This window comes from Xiphophorus couchianus, chromosome 15 (genome assembly GCF_001444195.1).
Source record: "Xiphophorus couchianus chromosome 15, X_couchianus-1.0, whole genome shotgun sequence".
Lineage (NCBI taxonomy): Eukaryota > Metazoa > Chordata > Actinopteri > Cyprinodontiformes > Poeciliidae > Xiphophorus > Xiphophorus couchianus.
In genome coordinates, this window is record NC_040242.1 from 1,104,694 (window position 1) to 1,125,056 (window position 20,363).

A 20,363-nucleotide genomic window follows, 5' to 3' on the forward strand; every position below is an offset into this window, starting at 1 on the left:
ACACACACCAACAAACCTTGAACTGGGAGGACTTTAATCAGACCCTGGTTTGTTATGGTGCAAATCAACTACAGCTAATTTACATATTCTTACCTCAACACTCAAACCACTAAGTTTTACAAAGAGAAAAGCTTCTGGCTTTTCCCGTCTGGTTCCTGCTAATGTCAAACAGCACACGCCCACGCCCACACACCCACACACCCACACACCCACACACACACAGAGATCGTCTCACAGCGGTTAGCTGGTCAGTGTTCTGGTCAAGACATTAAAAGAGAGAGAAATCTTTTAAACCTGCATTCCTTTGTGGTGCCTTCATTCATCTCTTTATCTTTTTGAGAGAGTGTGCCTCACCCTTTCTATATTTATAATGTGACACATGCTTCCTTTTTAGGGCGAAAACATCCCCATAAAATCAGGTCAAAGGTTAACGTTTAGTGACAAAGATTTAAAGTCTTCACAAAGTGCAGGTCAGGGGGAATCCCATGTCACATTTCACCCTCAATCACTGAGCCTTGAGTTCTACACATGGGCTAACAGTTTAATGTTTCCAGGTCAAATTTAGGAGTCTTTAAAACCTTTCAGTGTATAAAATCTAAGACCAGAAAAACAATAAACATTGGACGACTGGTTCATAACAGCTGGCAGCAGCAGTGAGCAAACATTGTCTCTGCTAGCTAGCTAGCATGGTCACATTAGCAGCTAGTTAGTAACTGCTTTCAGTCACAAAATTTGTGAAAAAACCCCCAACTACATTCAAGATTGAATAGTCCTGCCACAGCAAAACTTAAGAACTGTGATTAGAATATTTAAGGCCAACTTACATTTTATTAAGACATTTTAAGGCCTTATATTTAGATGCGTCGATTTAAGACTTTTTAAGGATGGGCAGACACCCTAATATCCGTCTATGATGTGAAGCGAGAACAAAATTATATAACTAACCAAACTTAAGTTGTTGCTAGGTAACCACAGAAGGAGTGAGTTGCTAGGTAACCAAAGAGTGAGTGAGTTAGTTGATTCCACCAGGCTAACTTAGATGCATTATATTAATTATTGAATATCCTATCAGACATATTATCTATTGATTGCTGCATTTAAGCTGCATGTTGGAACTCCAGGAATAAGTTGTTGTAGCTTTTAAGGTAAAGCAAATTCTGCAGACAAAATGTATTTTGAGGGATTTAATAAATTCAAATGACTTCTCCCCATCCACCACTGATTGCTGCTCACTGCCTGTCAGCTGGCTGGTAATACTATTTCAAAATTACAGTCAGGAAACTACAATGTAATGTATGCTAAACAGTCAAAAACTAAATGGCAGCCAGCCCTGCCCTTAAAACTATGATTGAATTTAATGTGTCAAAATAACAATTAATAAATGTTATAGATAATATTATAATGGCAATAGTTCATTTAAAAAGAAGAAAAAATGGTTTATTTTCTGTTTCAAATGAAAAAAAAGGATCTTATTTATTAAACATTGAATATTTGTGTCAATTCTTAGCTTCTTTACTAACTGTTATTGCAATTCTAGATTAAAAATATAGTCTACACTTGCGCATAGAGCTTTTTTATGACATCTACATCATCCCTACGTGTACTTTATTAAAAGTTAAGTGAAATAAAGGGATGTCTTTGTCCTTGAAGCAAGTATCTCTTGTTCAAAGTATCATGATGCACCTTTATAAGGAGGTGATTTGAACAAGTCCTGCCGGTTGGAGGCCTGCGGGGAAAACTCGGGTCAGATGGGCCCGAGTTTCAGAATGAATAATTCATCAGAATGAATTATTGCTTAAAACCTTTAGAAATTACCCAACAACAGCAATGAATATCCCTTGTTGTTTAGTGCTGCAACTCGGGAACACCCAGTGAGACAATAAAACGAAGGAACACCATGTTTCAAACAGTTTAAATGTAATTTTCCTTAGAGCTCATTGTGTTTTAAGCAAATATGGGGAATCTCTAGTTACAAAACATGTCAAGCTATATTTTAAAACAAACACACAAAGTTAACTATTATTGCTACACACATTCCAGACTCTGGTTTCTTTTTCGATGATGGAAACACAAAAGGTTTTTGCAGCTGTATAATTTTTTTAAGCTTGTACACAAATGCACAGCCCACCTAAACAAGAATAAATACCACTGGAGCTGTGATTGGCCAGTTTGGACTGCCGTGTCTCAAAACTGAGGAGAAGTTGAAAGGTTTTGCATTTCTGTTTAGCACAAACCTCAAAATGGGTGGTCTGCATAGCATGGATGTTCGGAAAATGTAAAGGAATGCTTTGAAAGCAAAAGCAACGAGATTAGAGAGCAGTCGGTGATACATTTTCTCTTCCCTTCTCCTCCTTTTGATGTTCACTCCACATGGACATGTTAGAGGAAATAAATCAGATCAGGTACAGATAGGGTGCTGACTTGACTCTCACCAGAACATTTGGTTGGAGTCATGTCAGAGCCCTTCAGTTGTCCAACTCAAACACACAGAGCTCCCACAAAATCCAGAACAAGCAGCTGTTTAATAGTCTTGTTTTTGGAGAACCTGGAAGGTGTTAAAACCTGGGGAGGAGATGTGTTTCATGTGTCAGAATAAAATAAAACTAGCTTAGACTCAGTAGCTGCCTTTGAATTAACCATAAAATTTCACAAATTGAAACTACAAAAATAAATTTTCTTAATGGAAACACACCAATTTTGAAAAAACTAAATAAACTGTTTTTGCGTTAGGATGATGTGGTTTTTCTGCCGTATCGAAACATTTTTCACATCATACGAGTCACATGATCAACAGCTGGATGTTACTGCTGGTGAAAACAACAAAGAAGACCAGAGGAAGAAGTAAGAGGATGAAGTTTTTGTTTTAAGTCAGACAACCTGCAGCCGAATCCACTAGAAGTCTCATAGCATCACACAGTTCATAAAGTTGACTTGAATACATAGCTGTTCTGTAAAATGGCCGACTACAATTTCCCCAAAACACCGCGTACGTAGTCGTTTGCAACTCCCGTTGAGCTCCAGTACATTTGGTCGGTTTTACTGCTGTTTTGTGCTGTACAATGGCTGCTGGAAAAGACAAGAGATTTTTTGCTGACTAACCTCTTGCTGCATTCTTGTTGGTTGTGCAGGAGGTTCTACTAATGCTTTTCAAAGATGCACGTTTGTATAATTGGGCATCTGTTTGCAGCTATTTTCATGTGCGAATGTAAACGTTGAGTTGGAAGGCGTGGCCAGCAGCAGCTTACTTGGATTTAAAGTGACAGAGCACTAAAATAGCTCATTCTGAAAGGAGCTAAAAATAGACCAGAGTAAATTCTCATTATCTAAAAATTATTTTGTGCATAAAATGTAATGAACATGTTTTTTTATAACCCATATATACATCCATATCCATTCAAAGAAGCATAATAGGTCATCTTTAAGGTATATTTAGTGCTTAAGCTATTTAAATAGGCAGCTATAAGAAATTTTAGAAAGGAGGTATCAAGTATTTTTGAATAATAGCTATTTGGGGCGGTTGTTGTCTACAAAACTAAAAGTTATCCATTGTAAAAATGACAACCTGAGTGCAGCAAGAACAGAGCTGACACAACAATCCAGTGAAGAGAAAAGAAAATCTGAGAGAATATATGTTGCTGAGCTGATGACAGATGAAGAACAGGCAGTAACACAAAACCAGGCAACAAATGGGAAGATGAATGAGGGGTATGAGGTTGCCATAGTAACGCAGAAAAAACCCTGAAGTTTACTGAAACAAAACATTAGATAAAACTTAACTTCCCCTGGATAGTGATAACTTCCTAGGAAACCAAAACCAAACCAAAAAGAGTACTCAACTCATATATTATTACAGCTTTCTATTTAAATAAAAGATAATAATCCATGGGCACTTGAGAGAAAAAGCATTGATTTATATGCAGCGTAAAGTAATAACACTATTCTGCTCAAACCGAAGCACTTTTGTGACCTGAACTCAACCACAGCCTGGGAGCCAACCTAAAGTGATGTGCTCCTCCTGTCAACTTGAATACAGTTTTTAAGTGTGATGCCTCATTCATTCACATGAATAAAAATGGAGTTACAAAAATGCATATCATAACATGAGGATAAATATTTTAGCACTAAAATAGGAGGAAAAAAAACAGCAAAACTTCACAATGACAGGTTTGAAGGTAACTTATTGTCATTGTAATTTCAGATTAAACTGGATCTGTCTCTTTAAGACAGATAAAACCACAGACTGTATAATTAGGACTGGACAACAAATCAATAATAATATATTGCGATAGACACGTGATCAATATCAATAGATAATACAGCTGATAATATATTCAATAAATTTCTCGCAGCCAGCTAAGCAAGGTTGGTGGCTACAACTCATTCGTTCTTTGGTTGCCTAGCAACAACATGTAACAAATAGTCTCAAGTTCCCCCCAAACTTCGGTTACCTAGCAACAACCTGCTGAGTAACTGGCGCAGCAGCAGTTTAAAGTTTCTCCACTGTGCTTCATAACCGATTAAAAATGTAAAAAACTGTGAATGAAACAGGAAAGTTTTATACCATTAGTTTGGTAATATTGCAAAAAACGAATCAATAATTACCGATATCGACTGATATGAAATGCTTTTGGAGTTATATGTTTTTTAGAGCTAGGTATAATCAAACCCAAAATTACAAAGCCATTCGGTGCGGGCTCCATAACTGACCAAACAGATGAAAACGATCCCACCGGTGAGAAGGGTGAGAAAATACCAACCTAAGGTTCAATAAAACAGCTGTTCCCTAAAGCTAAATATAGACACTGCGTTTTATACGAGTCGCTCTGTCGCATTTAATCAAGATCCTCTTTTCTAAAAAGATTTTATTTTAGCATCCGCCTCGTTTTAGCCAAACAGAAACGGACCAACATCCTCCGTGACTTTGAGGGAACGCCAGCAGCAGGAAGGAGGAAGCGGGGAAACAAAGAAGAAAGAGGCTTTTTGTGACCTGACGATCTGAAAGCCTTTGCTGCGGGGAATGAGAATGAAATTACAGGATCTTAAAATTTGAGAGAGAACCACCTGCTTTGTTTGAGCTGGGATCAAAAGGCAGCCGACGTTTTATTTTAAATGGATCTCCAGCAGAAGGTTTAGTTCTCAAGCTGTGTTACGTTCTGATGAAATATGTGAGAGATCAAGGCCGAAAGGGGAAGTGGAAGCTCAGAACAAATAATTCAATAATGAAATATAATAACCAGGCTGTAATAATCATCAATTGGACAAGATGGAAAAACTCAGACATAAAGTCTTTTGTTAATATTTCCTGTTAAAGATGTCATTATTGTGACTTTTACTTTAAAATGTAGTTAATTTTCAATCTTGGTGTTTTTTATGTGCACATCAGTAGCAAAAAGAAAAGAAGCACATTACATGTTTATGTCTTTGTTTTTAAAATCCTGCCTGAACCCACAAAAAACAGAGTATGCTGCAGTAAACTGCAGTCGTTAATGCTGAGAATGAGCAAACATTCCTAATTGTGCTTCACTTTATGGCACTATTGGGTTTTCTTAAGGAAACACTACATATATTTGCAATATTATATCTCTTATGTTGTGTCTTAATTGCTTTCAGATGTAAATTATATTGTTAAAAACCCAGATTTTTCCGTCCTGGGAAAAACCGTAAAATTAAATCACAAAGTGTCTTTCATTGCAATGCAAGAGCTTCTAATCATTTCAATACATTTTTGAAGTTATTTTACATTCAGTAATTCTAGTTTTGATAAATCTAAGGCCTTATTGAGTTACATAGCCTTATTTTGGCTGTTTAGATTACAAAAATTGCAACATTTGGTAAATTTTTCAGCTGCTCTGAGTTAAATGAACCAAACCCTTAGAGCAAGCTATTCACCTCCTCACCTGTGGGGGGCGATGCACCAAAGGAAACAACATGAGAAACTCTGCAAAACACTGAATGTAACTTTGTTCTTCATGTAATGTTAACAAAAATAGAGTGATGTCAGATTTGAGTGATTTTAGTCTTTTGTCTTATTTTAAAAACTCGAGTGATTCCTCTGCTACCGATAGACTTATGGTGCTTCACAGCAAACGCGATTTGAGATTCAGGAGTGTCTGGTTTATATTCAATGCGCGTCAAGGGCGCCGCGATCGAAGCATTTTGAGCGTTTGACACGCGTCCAATGCGTCCGACGCTGGAGTTGAAAAATCTGAACTTTCGCCGCTCTACGCGGAGCGTCAGCCAATCAGAGACACGCCGCTATGTGACGTAGTGATGGCTGTAGTTGGTGTCCTGCCAGGAGATGCACTCATCGGGTCATCAAACTGGGCTCGAAGGAGATGAAAACAGCGCTGAGTCCGACCCTCGTCAGCGCCCAGCTAGCTTGTGAAACTCACAAGACCTCCGAATTATCTGGTAAATTCAAACACGCGCCCAACAGCCACTTTCTATTGATTTCAGTAAAGAAAACCTAAAAACTCTTAATATTTCAAAGTAACAGGGAGAGGGGAAAAAAAGGCAGACTTCAAGGCGCATCGTGGATTTATCAGCCGTCACAATTGTTTGTTCAATAGAAATTGAACATAAATGTTTACCAAAGACGTCTAAGCCTCTGTTATGATTGCAGAAGCTTTCACTACATAATATTTTGGTGCCACTTCCTCAGTTTCATCGGCCGTAGTACCAACAGACCGGAAACAACGGCTCCTCTGAACGCTCGCCTAGAGCGATTTGGACACGTCCGACGTACATCTAGGTAAAATGTCAAGTGTCTGACTTCAAAGTGCACACGTCCGATGACACGAGCTTGAATTATCGGACGCGTTTTTGATGCGCAAAACGAGTTCGGTGTGAACGCAGCATTAGGGTTTGTTTTGGTTGTATTTACCCAGAATGCCCTGCAAACAAACTAGACTTGATTAAAGTGGACTAACCACGGGTTTGGATGCCCCCTATGACGGAAAATGAAAACAATGAAAAGAAGCAACTTCTTCAGAAAACAAGCCAGTATGAGGCAAGTGGGTGGGAGTGTGGGGTATGTTTTATGGGGAACATGCTCCTAATTCTGAAAAACCACAAATGGCTTTCATGCTGCCATCATCCGACCACATGTGCGATGAGCATCACTTCTGGCAATATTCTCTGGATGTTTACCACTCATCCCTACTATAAAGCTAACTGTGAGGAGAAGTCAACAAGCTATTAGGCATCTATGTTTGTTGTATTTCTCAGAAATAAGGACAAAATTTCACACAAACCACATGTTTGGCTTGAGGTCGTGAACCCACATCTATACGTCTACGCCTGCAGCCTCTTAACACAAAACCTCTGGTAAACGTTAGTGCAAAGTCATGGTTGCTCACATATGACCCGGATCTGCAGCTCCACACAACATTTCTACAGAAACGCATCGACCAAGCTTACTCTTAAAGAACGACAACATCCCGTTTCACTTTCTGGAACCTGGGTGGATTACTTTAAAACGTTTAAAACTCTCTCCGGTTTGGTTCTCGTGTGTGTTTTAAGGAGAATGAAGCTTTTTGTGGAGCATGGCCAGCTGTAACTGAACTGCAGGAATGTCTGGATTAAGTGACAGAGCGAAGCGGCGCTGTTTGCTTGACTTCCAGGCGTGGTTGACTTAGTAGATCCACGTGCAAAAACACGAAGCCTTAATAAGTATTTTGGTGTTTCTAGTGCAAATATCTTAGTACACTTGAAATAGGACAAATAAGTAACTTTACTGCAAGATATAGTAGCTTGTTTTAAGTTAGTAATTCCTTAATATTGATGAAAAAGTGCTAGATCCCACTGACAATAACATACAGTAAGTAAAATAATCTGCCAGTGTAACTAGAACTTTTTCATCAATATTATGGAATTGGTGACTTAAAACAAGCTGAAGGTTTTGGATAAAAAGTTATTTGTCTCAACCTGTGGCCATTTTTTTTAATATGGATGATGTGGCTCACCATCCAGGGCACCATTAATTCGGCGGGCAGAAAAAATACATTACAAAAATGTTTAACTCCAAATGTTTTGTATTTTGGTTGAATTTCGAGCAAAGCCAAAAATGCAGGATGAAGAATTAATTTACCATTTTGCATCCAAGCTGTCAGTTTATACAGAATAACTATTAAAACCTGGTAAAATATCAGCATTTAAACCAGAATTATTCTGTAATTTCATTAAAAATTATTCTTCTCAGTCTAGATTCTGGTGCAAATATCTTTGTACACTTAAAATAAGACTTTTCAGCAAGATGTAAGATCTTGTTTTAAGAAACATTTTTTTAATATCAGTAAAAATGAAATTACTAGTTCCACTGGGAGATTATTTCACTTATGAAACATTTTTCCATGTTATAAGTAAAATAATCTGCCAAGGGAACAAGAACTTTTTAATCAGAAAGGAATTATTGATTTAAAATAAGCTCCTATTTCTTGCTGAAAAGTTACTTGTAAATTACTTTTGGAGTATTTCAAGTGTACTGAGATATTTCTAATAGAACTACACCAAAAATGGATTTTGTGTTTTTGCAGTGTATGATATTTGTTTTTTAATGTTTTCTGAAAACTAGAATTTGTTCTCAATCAACGTACCTGGTTAAATTAAAAATAAAACATAAAAAGAAGACATCTATTTTATTTTTATCGTAGATGGAATCAAATCTTTCTATTAACTTTTTTGCTCCTAAATCTGCTTTTAGTTTCATTATTAAATCTTGTGTTTACAAGAATTACCTAAATTATGTTTTTATTGCTGTGAATTGACTCATATAACTGAATTATTGGCTTAAAATAAGCTCAGATTTTGCTGAAAAGTTACTTTTATGTTAATTTTGCCTTATTTCAAGTGTACTCAGATATTTTGATTGGAAACTAAACCAAAAATACTTGGCAATTTTCCAACGTGACTGAGATAAATGGATCACTAAATGTTTTTCTTGTTAAGAACGACAATAATTCTCCCTTATATTACAGATTTTTCTGTAAAATAAAGTGGATTTCATTTTGATTTTGATGCACAAATTCAAGTAATTTAAAAGTAAAATAAAATAATTGATCTCTATTACAGGTACACATTGTACAGTTGTATTTCTGAATATTACATAATTTATTCCTAAATCGTGTATGTAAGGAAGCTAGTTACAAGTTTACTGCAAAGCATATAAACTACAATATTAATAATTATAACAATAATATTCATAGGTTCCTTTAAAAATGCTCCAGGAGAAACAAAGCATCAGAGATACTGACCCCAGTGTCAGAAAGGAAATAAGTTTCAAACATTTGTCTTACATTTCAAACCTGCAGACGTCTCAAATTCATCTCCACAGCGTCGTTCTGCAGTTTAAGACGCGCCATATGTGGTTAAATTCCGCACGTTTCCAAAGCGTGTTCATCCAAACATGCTGGAAACCACAAACAATTCCCCTCTGGGGAGCCAGCGCTCGTAATTTTCACTTTGCATGACTTCATTGAACTGCTGGACCACAAATTAACCAGATCAAACTCCTGCTGTGTGTTTGTGTGTGTGCACTGGAGTCTGCTGCTGCTTAATTAGACTACTAGTAAAGCAGAAAGACAGACACAGAGAGGATTTTTATTTGGATGCCTGTTGTTGTGTGCTGACATCCCTGGAGCTTTAAATCCGCCTTCCCCTCCCCTGGATGGAGATTAGTAAACTCGACGCAGTTGTTTGTGGAAAGCTGCATCGCTGAAACCTGCAGTTTTTGTTTGATTATTTTTGCACTGCAGCGTCTTTTTCATCTCACGTCTGATCAAAGTTCTGCATGCTTACAAAATAAAACACTTTCTGCTGAGCTGTATAGATGCATCAACCTTCTTTAAAAAGAAGTCAAAGATTTGATTTAGATGTTTTTCAAATCGACACATTGCAAAACAAAATGTTATCAAGTATTTTTGTTCTAGTTTCTGGTACAAATATCTAACTTGAAATAAGACAAAACTAACAAGTACATTTTCAGCAAAAATAGAAGCTTGTTTAAGTCAATAATTCCTTCCACACTATTTCACTTATAAACATGTCTTGGAAATAATCTGCCAGTGGAGCTAGTCTTTTTATTTTTATTGATATTATGGAATAATTTTTTTAAAACAAGATCTTACATCTTGCTGAAAAGTCTTATTTTAAGTGTACAAAGATATTTGCACCAGAATCCAGACTGAGAAAAGGCGCGTTTCACGTGTTTTGAACCATTTGGAGCGTTTGATGCGTCTGACAAATAGACCTGCAACGGAAAACAACGGCTAGAGAGATTTTGAGGCGTTTGACGTGCCTCATTTGGTGCGTTTCCACCAAACATGTTATGAGCATCAAAAATGCGTCCGACGCTTCAGGTTCGACGCATGTGCACTTTGAATGCAGGCGCTTGATGGTGCGGTCACACCAAACACGTTTCGATCATCTGGTTTACATTCAAAGTCTATTTGGACGCGCGTCCAAATCGTTCTAGCCGTTGTTTTCCGTTGCCGGCCTATTTGGCGGACGTGTCAAACGCTGCAAACGTGTCAAACGCTGCAAACGCTTCAAATCGCACCATGTTAGACACGTGAAACGCGCCGCAACGCGCCCTCGACATTCAAAGTCTTCACATAGACTTCGAATGTGAACCAGACGTGCCTGATGCGAGAAACGCATTCATCACACTTAAAGCGTTGGACGAGTTTTTGACTCGCGAAACGTGTTTGGTGTGAACGCACCTTAAGCTAAATAAACTTTTACTAAATAAAAACAGTAAAATTGTAATAATACATCTAACTCTTGACAAGCAGAACATGAAATGTGGTGAAATAAGATCTAGAAAAAAGAAACCCTCACAGTTTCAGCCGTTTTATGATCATAAACCCACATTTTATAAACAGAAACGAACTTTAAAGCGGTCCAAATCTTTCATGTGGATGTAAAGAGTCTTTGTTCAAAAATCCAGCCTTGATATTTACGCTTTGACCCAAACTGAGGTTTGATCCACGTGATGCTAAAAAAAAGCTGCAGAATTTCTTAATAAAATTAATCTGAATTGCTGCTTTTAAGCGTCAAAAACATTTTTAGACAGAAGAAGCTGTAAGTAGGACAGAAAACAGACTTCATTCTGAAAGTTATGGATATTAAACTTTGGTTCCTATTATTGCAAAGTGTCAAACTTTCTGTCTGGATGCAAAAAAAGTGTAAAAAAAGAAAAATTGAAGAAAAGGTCCAATTAGTCTTGACATGTTAATGGCCTGAGCCTGACTTTCTAAGTGAAGCTGTCTGCTGACTTTGGGGACCCCTCTTGTCCTCACTGTCTATTCTTTTCTTTTTTTCCTGTGTGTTTGAGTGTGTGCTCTTACTGGGACGAACTCCCACCAGGAAGGCTGGACCAAGTCCAAACTCTTTTCTTCAGAAAGAATCACGACCAGAGCAGAGACTCATAAGAAAGGGCTTTATGTTCTCAGGGTCACTTTAGGGGCCCCGGGGCCGAGTGTACGTGTGGCATACATCTCTGTAAAACATATGCAGGGGTGTGTGTGTGTGTGTGTGTGTGTGTGTGTGGGCATTATTACTGCGTACTGAAGACAGTAACCTGACAACCAGAGCACCCAAAAATTGTACGTAAGTAAGAGTACTAATAATTCAGCATATTTTTACTCAAGTAAAAGTAAAAAGTATCCATCCAAGAAAGTACTCAAGAGTAAAAAAGTATTTGGTTAAAAGTACTGAGCAACTATTCAAACTATCAATGATCTAATACTTAAAAATATAAAGTTAAGTGGAAATTTTGGTGTTTTGAAAAAGAAATGACAATAATTCTTATAAGTAACAAAAAATAACAAAATCAGGTAAAATAATATTTTTCCAAATTAATTTCTTTCAATAGAAAATGTATAAAACTTTTTTTTAAAACTGCAGGTTTGTCTGTTTCTGGTGGATTTTTGGTTAAAACATGTTTGTTTTTCATTCAGTGGGTAGAAAATCCAGAAGTTGTACTCAAGTAAAAGTAGAAATACTTCATAGTAAAATTACATAGTAAAATAAATTCTCCTAAAGGTACTTTTTTTTACTTCAGTAAATGTAACTAGTTACTAGTCAGCTCTGCTCAGATGTCTGTTTAAAGACGAACTATAACTAAATGATGATCTGGTTAAACCTTCTGCAGATTTAATCCTTTTCAGCATCGATTCCAGTTGAATATAATTTTTGCTGAAGATCCAGTTTTGTTTTGATGTTTTTGTTTAAAATCCTCATTCTGTTTTCATGAAAACAGCCGTTTTGTAGCTTTTATCCCGTTCTCAGAAAACTGTTCATGCTAGAGAAAAATACTCCTAAAAGTACTTTCCCCCCAAAAAGATACTCAAGTAAATATAATTGAGTAAATGTAACTAGTTACAACCCAAATCTGTTGACAGCAATTACAAAAATGACAAATGCGTACCATTTTCATGCATTTAAACAATAAGTTTTTTACTTTGGATTTTCGTCTCTGGGTGACATTTGTTTGAAATATGAATGTTGTTCCCTTGTCAAACATGGGAACATGAGAAAAACCTCTTATTGTTTCCACACTGATGATCTATAAGACATGTGAAATCTGGCTTTATGTTGTTAGGAGTGGCACTTTGTGGTGTCACATTTACCCTAAGAAAGATTTTCCACAGGCAAACCTATCATCACACATGTGGTATACATTCAAATCCGTTTTTCTCCTCTCTTTGTGTCATGTAGACATTTCTTAAATAACCCTCGAAGGAGCTTAAGTAATCTAAAGCTTGTGGCTGATCTAAAAAAAACCCCCTCAAAAATCTGACATTGTTTTCCCAGCGGCCTCTGATGTCACTTTCCTCCACATGTCAGCTGGACCTGATGTGTTTCTACTGGAGGAAAAGTAAGCAAATCTCCAGCAAAAATACCATTAACAGGGCTAAAAAAAAAATAAAATGCAGGTAGAGTCATCTAAAGTTGATGCAAGCTTGCACATTTAAATGACAAACAATATATTTCAAAAAGAACAGAAGAAACAAGGTGAAGCTCAGCTGGGGTTTTTATAATTTATGTTATAAAATATGTTCTGTTTGGTGTTATATAATCAATACATGAATCTAAAATCTATCAGAAATACAATATATTGCCAAAAGTATTCACTTTTCAACCTATAAACACTTATAAACTTCTAAAATTATGTTGGACTTTTCTGTCTCTTCACACCTGATCAGTCCCAAATCGATTTGGTTCAATTTGGGACCAAAATTGCAACATTTGTTACATTTTCACATTTAGTGGATGTTTAATTTCTCCCTTGTTCTTGGTAAAAGACAGTGAACCATTTCTCCTGCTAGTGCTAAACTCACACGTTTGTTTTGGTTGTATTTACCCAGAATTCCCTGCGCTGTAGTTCACTTCCTGGTTCTGGAGTGACCTCTGGTCTGTTAAGCTTTAAAACCATAGTTTACTACAACCGGACTGAGATCTAGTGTTGTAACAGTTTCTGTTTCTCTTTTTTGGTTCAATTTGGTTCACACATCCCCAAACAAGGCAGACCTTCTAGAAAACCGAGCTAGAGTTTGATTAAAGTGGACTAAACAAGGCTGGTGTGAATGCAGCCTGAGGCAGCTTTAGATTTTTTGGTAAGGCGTGATGTTTGGGAAACCATATTTGTGAGGTCAGACGCTAATGTTGGACGAGGAGGACTGCCTCACTGTGTCCGCTCTAATTCATCCCAAAAGTTTTCTAATTGTTTGAATTCAGGACTCTGTGCAGGTCAATCAAGTCCTTCCACACCAAACTCTCTTATCTATCACGGTACAGACCTTGTATATACCGTGTGCTGGTGTACCATCATGTTGAAACAGGAAGTGAACATCCCCAACTGCACAAACTGAAATTTTCTGTCTGACTTTATCAATCACTTTCACTTTTTTGTAATTATTACATAAGATGTCATGCCTGCACCTATTGCACAGAACTTTTCATAAATGTGTGAATACTTTTGGAAATATAGCACATCTACTTCATGAATTCACAAGCAATTAATTAATTTCAACATATAAAACAAAGTTTGTAGCTAGTTTTCTAGTTGCCATATTATTTCAGGGTTCATAAAACCAAACTTATACTGTTCATTGTTCCATAACACTGAAATAAACCTGCTGTTTAAGCTTCAGCAGGAAGAGATGATGGTGGCCATTTGTGATAACAATAGCAACATCAATTAGCCAAAATCCACCAAGGCTTTCTGAAAACAAAGCAACTATTAACTACTTTCACTTGGCAACCCCATGACTCTCACCTCTGGCACCACTGTTTTAAAAGTTCACAGTTTAAGGGAAGAATTATTAACTTGCCATCAGGTTTTCCAGCAATTAAATGTGAAGGGAAAAGTGTATCACAAAGCCAAAACCGTGAGCTGTACGTTTTCTGTGACTGGAAAACATGACTCAGCTGCACCTACAGAGAGCTGTAGCTTCATGTTTCAGGATCCGCAGCAGCTTTTCCGCTGTAAAGCACCACCTAATGGCTACAGGTGAGAAATTCAAACTCTCCTCATAAAGGTCCTCTGCTGCTACGTCAAAATGCATCAATACTTTTGAATTTTGAGGGAACATTAAAGGGGATCTATTGTGAAACAAATCACATTTTGCTTGTTTTTATACTTCCAGCAGCCGTTTGCTGGTGTCTGGGAAATGGGCCGTTTCAAAAACCTCCTGATTGTTGAGTCACAATCGACAGGTATTAAACTGTTGCCTAGCAACAGCAGGCCAATAGCAGGTTATTAGGATTTAAAGTGACAGAATCCTGACCTGTTGAAGAAAGTATCTGTACTGATATGTTATTGTGATGCATTTCCATCAATTATTAGCTTCATGTTGTAGCTAAAACCTCCATTAAACATGTTTAAACTTCCTGGCAGCTCTTCCACAAGCTCACTTTCTGCTGTTAACTGTGTGTGTTTAGTTTTTTTTACACATCCTGTTATTATAAAACCTGACTTAAGTTATTTGAAGCAGTGTTTTGCCAAAGATATTCTCAAAAGTCCCTTAATTCTTTGCACATGGAATAGATAAAAATATTAACTCCTGGTAATAAACTGTCAGGTCTTCTTTTAACAACATCCACTGTCTAATAAGGGAAATAAAATGTTTCTGATTAACACATTTGGATCTTAAGTGAAGCTAATTTTAATTTAAGAGATTTTGTGCCATGAGAATAAACCACACCAACAGACTCATGGGATTCATAACTAAAAAGAAAACAGAGGTTAAAATGTATTACACTGCTTAGAGCGACCGGATAACAGGGAAATCCAGAACAGGAGTGAAGATTTGAACTAAAAATCATTCAATAAAGTTGGTTTATTATGACAGTTGGGCTTTAATCTATTTAAATAGCACAAATTTAGGCTAGAAATTTAAAACGCTTGTGGATTCATTTGCTAATTTTAAGACTTTTTACAGTGTACAAATTATTTTGGTCAAATTGCAAATGGTATTTTGACATTTCCATCTACTAGTTTTCAACTTACTGGTGTAAATGTAAAGTTGGAGGCAGAAACGTTGGCAACTTTTAAGCTGAAAGCAGCTGAAATAGTAGTCAATCACATTTATGGCGTTCAAAACAAAGCAGGAAAACGACTTTCTCTGTAAGTTGACTGCACATGGAAAAACACTGAAAGACAAAACCGGCTTAATTATCAACAAGTCCTATCAAAACAGAGAATAATCAGGTTGAAATAATTAGATAATTCAGGAAGGCTAACCTGCAAAAGCTGCAGTTGTGATAAAATACTTGTTGCTTTATTGAAAAAAACAACAATAAGAGAGACAACAGCGTCCTAAATGTAACTTCTGAGAGAGCTGATTGATTTAAAACCTGATGTAGATTTGAGGAAATGCATTGTGTCATTTAAAGCTTTTCAAGGTTTTAAAACGGTTTAACATAAATTCAGCAGCACCTCAGAGGGATGAAGTTATTATTGTCATTCAAAGTAACAAAAGTTTGTCAAACATATCCATTACTTATTGCAAATAACTGAACAACTTTGGATTTGATCATCTATGTAGCATCCAGGAATCCATCAAACTTAACTTGAACCAGACCTAGCACTAAAGCTGAACGTCACGCTTCTCTTTTGGCTTCCAGAGACTGAAACTCTGCATTTTCTTAAAATAATAAACTGCATTTTGATGTTTGTGAGTCAGAAACAAAAACACATCCAAAGCTTTCTCCAAAAGGCCACATTGAGTTGATAAAAACAGGAAAGCTTTTCTTCGTTTTTGATTAACCTCAGAAACTTAGTAGCTTTCTACAGAAAGAAACCTGCAGACTGAGAATGGACAGATCAGCGTCTATTAACTTCCTGATGAGGGAATAAAGGATTCTTTGATTCTTTCATCTTTATTTTTACATTTCTCTGTCTATCCAACACTAAGATTTGGGATCAGATGTGCTGATGCAGAGGAAACTGCGTTATTTACGTCATAAACGCAGCTGTCTCCAGCCTAAAATCAGTCTATAATCTCTTTTAAAAAATCAAATCAGTGAGCCTGAATGAGCTAAAAGGGAGGCCAAGAAGGCAGCATAAGGGCTGGAAAGGAGGCAGGATGTGAAGGCATGGAGCTGAGTGCTGCACCTCTGAACACTGGGTGTGTTTGTGGGTGCACTCGTGGGCGTGAATAAGTGTGTGTGTGTGTGTGTGTGTGTGTGTGTACGGCGCAGGGGGCCTCCGGCGCAGCTACTCTGGAGCCACTTAGGTTTTGGATGGCCGGTATTTAACTTAAGAAAAGCCTGGCTGGGCCGCTTTTCTAAAACAGGCTCAAGGAGAAGCCTTAAAGGGGCAGTAAGATGTGTTTTCCAGGCACATAGTGCCATTTTATAACGCAATCATGTGAATATGTCACCTTCAGTTGTTATAAAAATGCTATATGTATCAAATCTGATTTAAAATTTTACTTCCTGATTTAACGCCTTGAAATTGGGCCTCTGGGCGATATGGACTTAAAACTTTTCATAAAGATAAAAGTGACATTACTTTGTTTTTAGGTGAATGTAAAGCTGTGAAAGTATGACACAACAGTAACAGCCACACAAGCACAAATAATGCTCTTGGAAAACATTTATAACACACTTCTTTAGGACAACAGTCACATGAAACGTTTTGACTTATATCACCAAACTGCTCATAATAACTGTATTTAATCACATTGTATTCATAGTTTCATTGGACAAACAGTGGAGAAAATAGTAACACTGTCACTTTTGGAAATTATTGTGTCAACGGTAAATCAAAATTCTTGTCATGCCAAGAAATAAATGGCCGCCCATAGGCCTCTGTCTCTTTAAGAAAGTCCTGCTCTTTCTGGAGCTCCGCCTTCAGGAAGTCATCACAACATGGCTCCTCTATTAACCCTTTAACAACGATTTCACTGAGAAGTAGCTCATGTAATGAGCTCAGTAGTTCCACCAGATGTTTGCTAATTGCTGCTGGCTAGTCTGAAGGAGCAGAGAGGGGGAGGAGCTATGTCTCAAAGGCAGAGCTAGGTCCAGCCAGGCATTTTGGAGAGCTGAATGGTTGCCATAGAGATTATAGGATTTCTCAAACATGTATGAAAGAATCAAAGCGACACTCCAGGTTTGTTTTTATTATTATTATTATTATTATTATTATTATTTTGATGAGAAAATAACAAAAACATGAAGCCAAGATCAAAAACGTCAATTTTACTTTATATAGATTATTACTGAAATAAGGATTAATATAAGTGTTTGATTCTTCCACCATCATGCAGGCCTGAAGGCAACATGTTTTCAGATTTTTCCCACTGTGTGTTTTATAGTGGAAGAACCAATAAGGAGGCCACAGTGGGTTTTGCAGAATCAGAACCGTTGAGTCTGATTCACCTCCAAAGTTGTTCTCATTTGGCTTCTCATTCCAGGGATTTTTTTTTTCTTCTTTTTTAAAATCAATCCAAAAGCGATGCAGTGTCAGCTCTGATGACATGGGAATTTATTACCGGACTGAGTGATATGAAATAACAACAGCTAATTCTAATTTCCATAACCCACCATGTCCAAATTTCCACTGCAGAGTTTCGTTCTTTTTGGGCCAACAACAGAGATGTGATGTTTGTCTTCCAACTCGAGCTTTTTGAAACGAAACGTTTGCTTGGATAGTAAGTGAATGGCTAACCTGCTTTGTTACATGATGTGCAGCCCCAACGGAAAGTTTTCACACTCAATGTTTCCACTAAATGTTGCTTTTCGGGGTTGTGTTAACATGTCTTCCTTCATTGTTTTTGTCATCAATCTGAAAACAATTCTTCTACAAAACAAAGCAAAGGAAAACAAAGTTTTTAAGAGCTTTTGGAAAACTTTCAAAACTTGAAAACTAAAATGTTTCCATGTTTGGATCAAAGACTTGGCATTCTTTAACTTCTGAGTTTCTCCCTTGATTGAAAAGGTCAAGAGTAATCAGACTGCACCGCACAGATGTTTCTATTTCCTCAAAGATGCTCAACTTGATTCACGTCCCAATTTGAAATTCAAAGATTTTTCTCAGGATGAAGGTCTAGATTGTACCTTTTTTTTTTAGCTTTAAAAGTATTTTTGTGTACATTTTTGTTTTTGCAAGTTTAAGAACTGTTAAGTAGCTCATTTCACATCCTTATTGGTGTAAGCTAACTACCTTGCAGATCAGAAATGAAAGATTTCTAGGGCTGAAACTAATGATTATTCTAGTAATCAATTATTCAATCGATTAATCAGCTTAAAATAGTCAAATTCTGCAGATTTTTCCATTAACCACTAAAGCTTTTATTGCTCAATATTAGAAATACATTAAAAGATGCAAATAACCAAATTTAACTCATTTTTAAATATGAAAATAAAAAATGATTGCATAAAATGCCACAACATACATATTCCTTTAGTTTATAGTTGATCATTTGTAGCAACAGATGCATCTGCAACTTAAAATTTATAGAGAAAGTTTTTTTTATCATCTTAGATGCAATAAATATACATTTTTTGTACAGTTTTGGCTGAATTACTGCTCTGTGTGTGTTGATTGTTTAGCAAATGGACTTTTTTCAGTCTATGTACTCCACTTAACAATTAATCAATTACTAAACCAGATGCCGATTATTTCAATAATCGATTAATCACGATTAATCAAATTAATGGTGGTGTACAACAGTTCAAAAACCCGTAAAATTTGGCAATGAAGTCAGAAAATATTCAACACCAGTTGCACTTTCAGCCTTTTATTTGCTTGCTACAGTTGAGCTCTCAACAGTAAATCTAAAAAATAAAAACAGGTTTCAGAAAACATGATTTCAAAGGTGTGATAGCACCCAGTTCATACCAGCGGCTGATGTTACGCACGAAGCCCTTAGAGAGCAATACGAAGACATCATGTTCCTTCAACACGCACACACCGTCCCAACCAAATATTTTAAATCTTTTTTATTTCTCTTGGAGGGAGTCGTGATAAACTAAACGCAGTCATCAGGATCGGGTTTGTTTCACGGATTCATCTTTTCCAACAAGTTAATCCAACAGCAAAGATATACTGACTGAGGTATCTGTCCAGCATTTTGTAAAGAATGCGGCCTTGTAAGGGATTCATGTGAACCAGCACATTTAAAAAATTACCCATTTGGGATCCAACTGAGTCAGATTTAAAACCAAGAAACTGAGCTGCTTAGGCTTGGCAGCAGATCCCAGCACTGTAAATATGCATGAACATGAACGCACCGTCCAGACAGGAAACTTTGCCAGAGATCCAGGGGTGTGATGCAGCACCTTGCAGGAGTGATCAAGCCTCTCAGACTTGTTCAGTGTTCATTTTCAAAGTCATGAAACATGATTTTAGGGGTTTAAAATAAGGATTGTTTCTCCAATTGAATTTTCTGTATTTCTATGCAAAATACCTTAAACTCAATTAGATTGGATGATAAGCAAATGTGAACCACAACGTTTAAAGAGAACCCGTTATGTAAAATTCACATTTTGCATGTTTTTATACTTCTATTTGAGTGTCTACTGACTACTTTAAAAAAGCACCCAGCTATTATTTGGCAATAAGTTACTGTTTTTTGGTATCTGGAAAATGAGTCGTTTCAAAAAACCTCCAGAATGTGACGCTACCTAGCAACCCCAGCCAGCCCAGCCTGTCACCTAGCAACCCAATCGACAGCTGACATTTGGTCAGCTGGTTTTACCGCTGTACTCAGCCTTTTGTTTTTGGCAATGTTTTTTGGTGTCTGGAAAATGAGTCATTTCAAAAACTTCCCCATTGTTGAGCCACAATCGACAGGCACTGTGCTGTTACCTAGCAACCCAAGCGGAGCTCCAGCACATTCGGTCAGCTGGTTTTA

At 36.9% G+C, this 20,363-nt stretch overlaps 1 protein-coding gene across 2 annotated transcripts in view; it reads right to left on the minus strand.

Moving 5' to 3' along the window:
* scara5 (scavenger receptor class A, member 5 (putative)) overlaps positions 1-20,363 on the minus strand; it is a 77,351-nt gene that overhangs the window by 42,030 nt on the left and 14,958 nt on the right. The gene's annotated exons all lie outside the window — the stretch shown is intronic.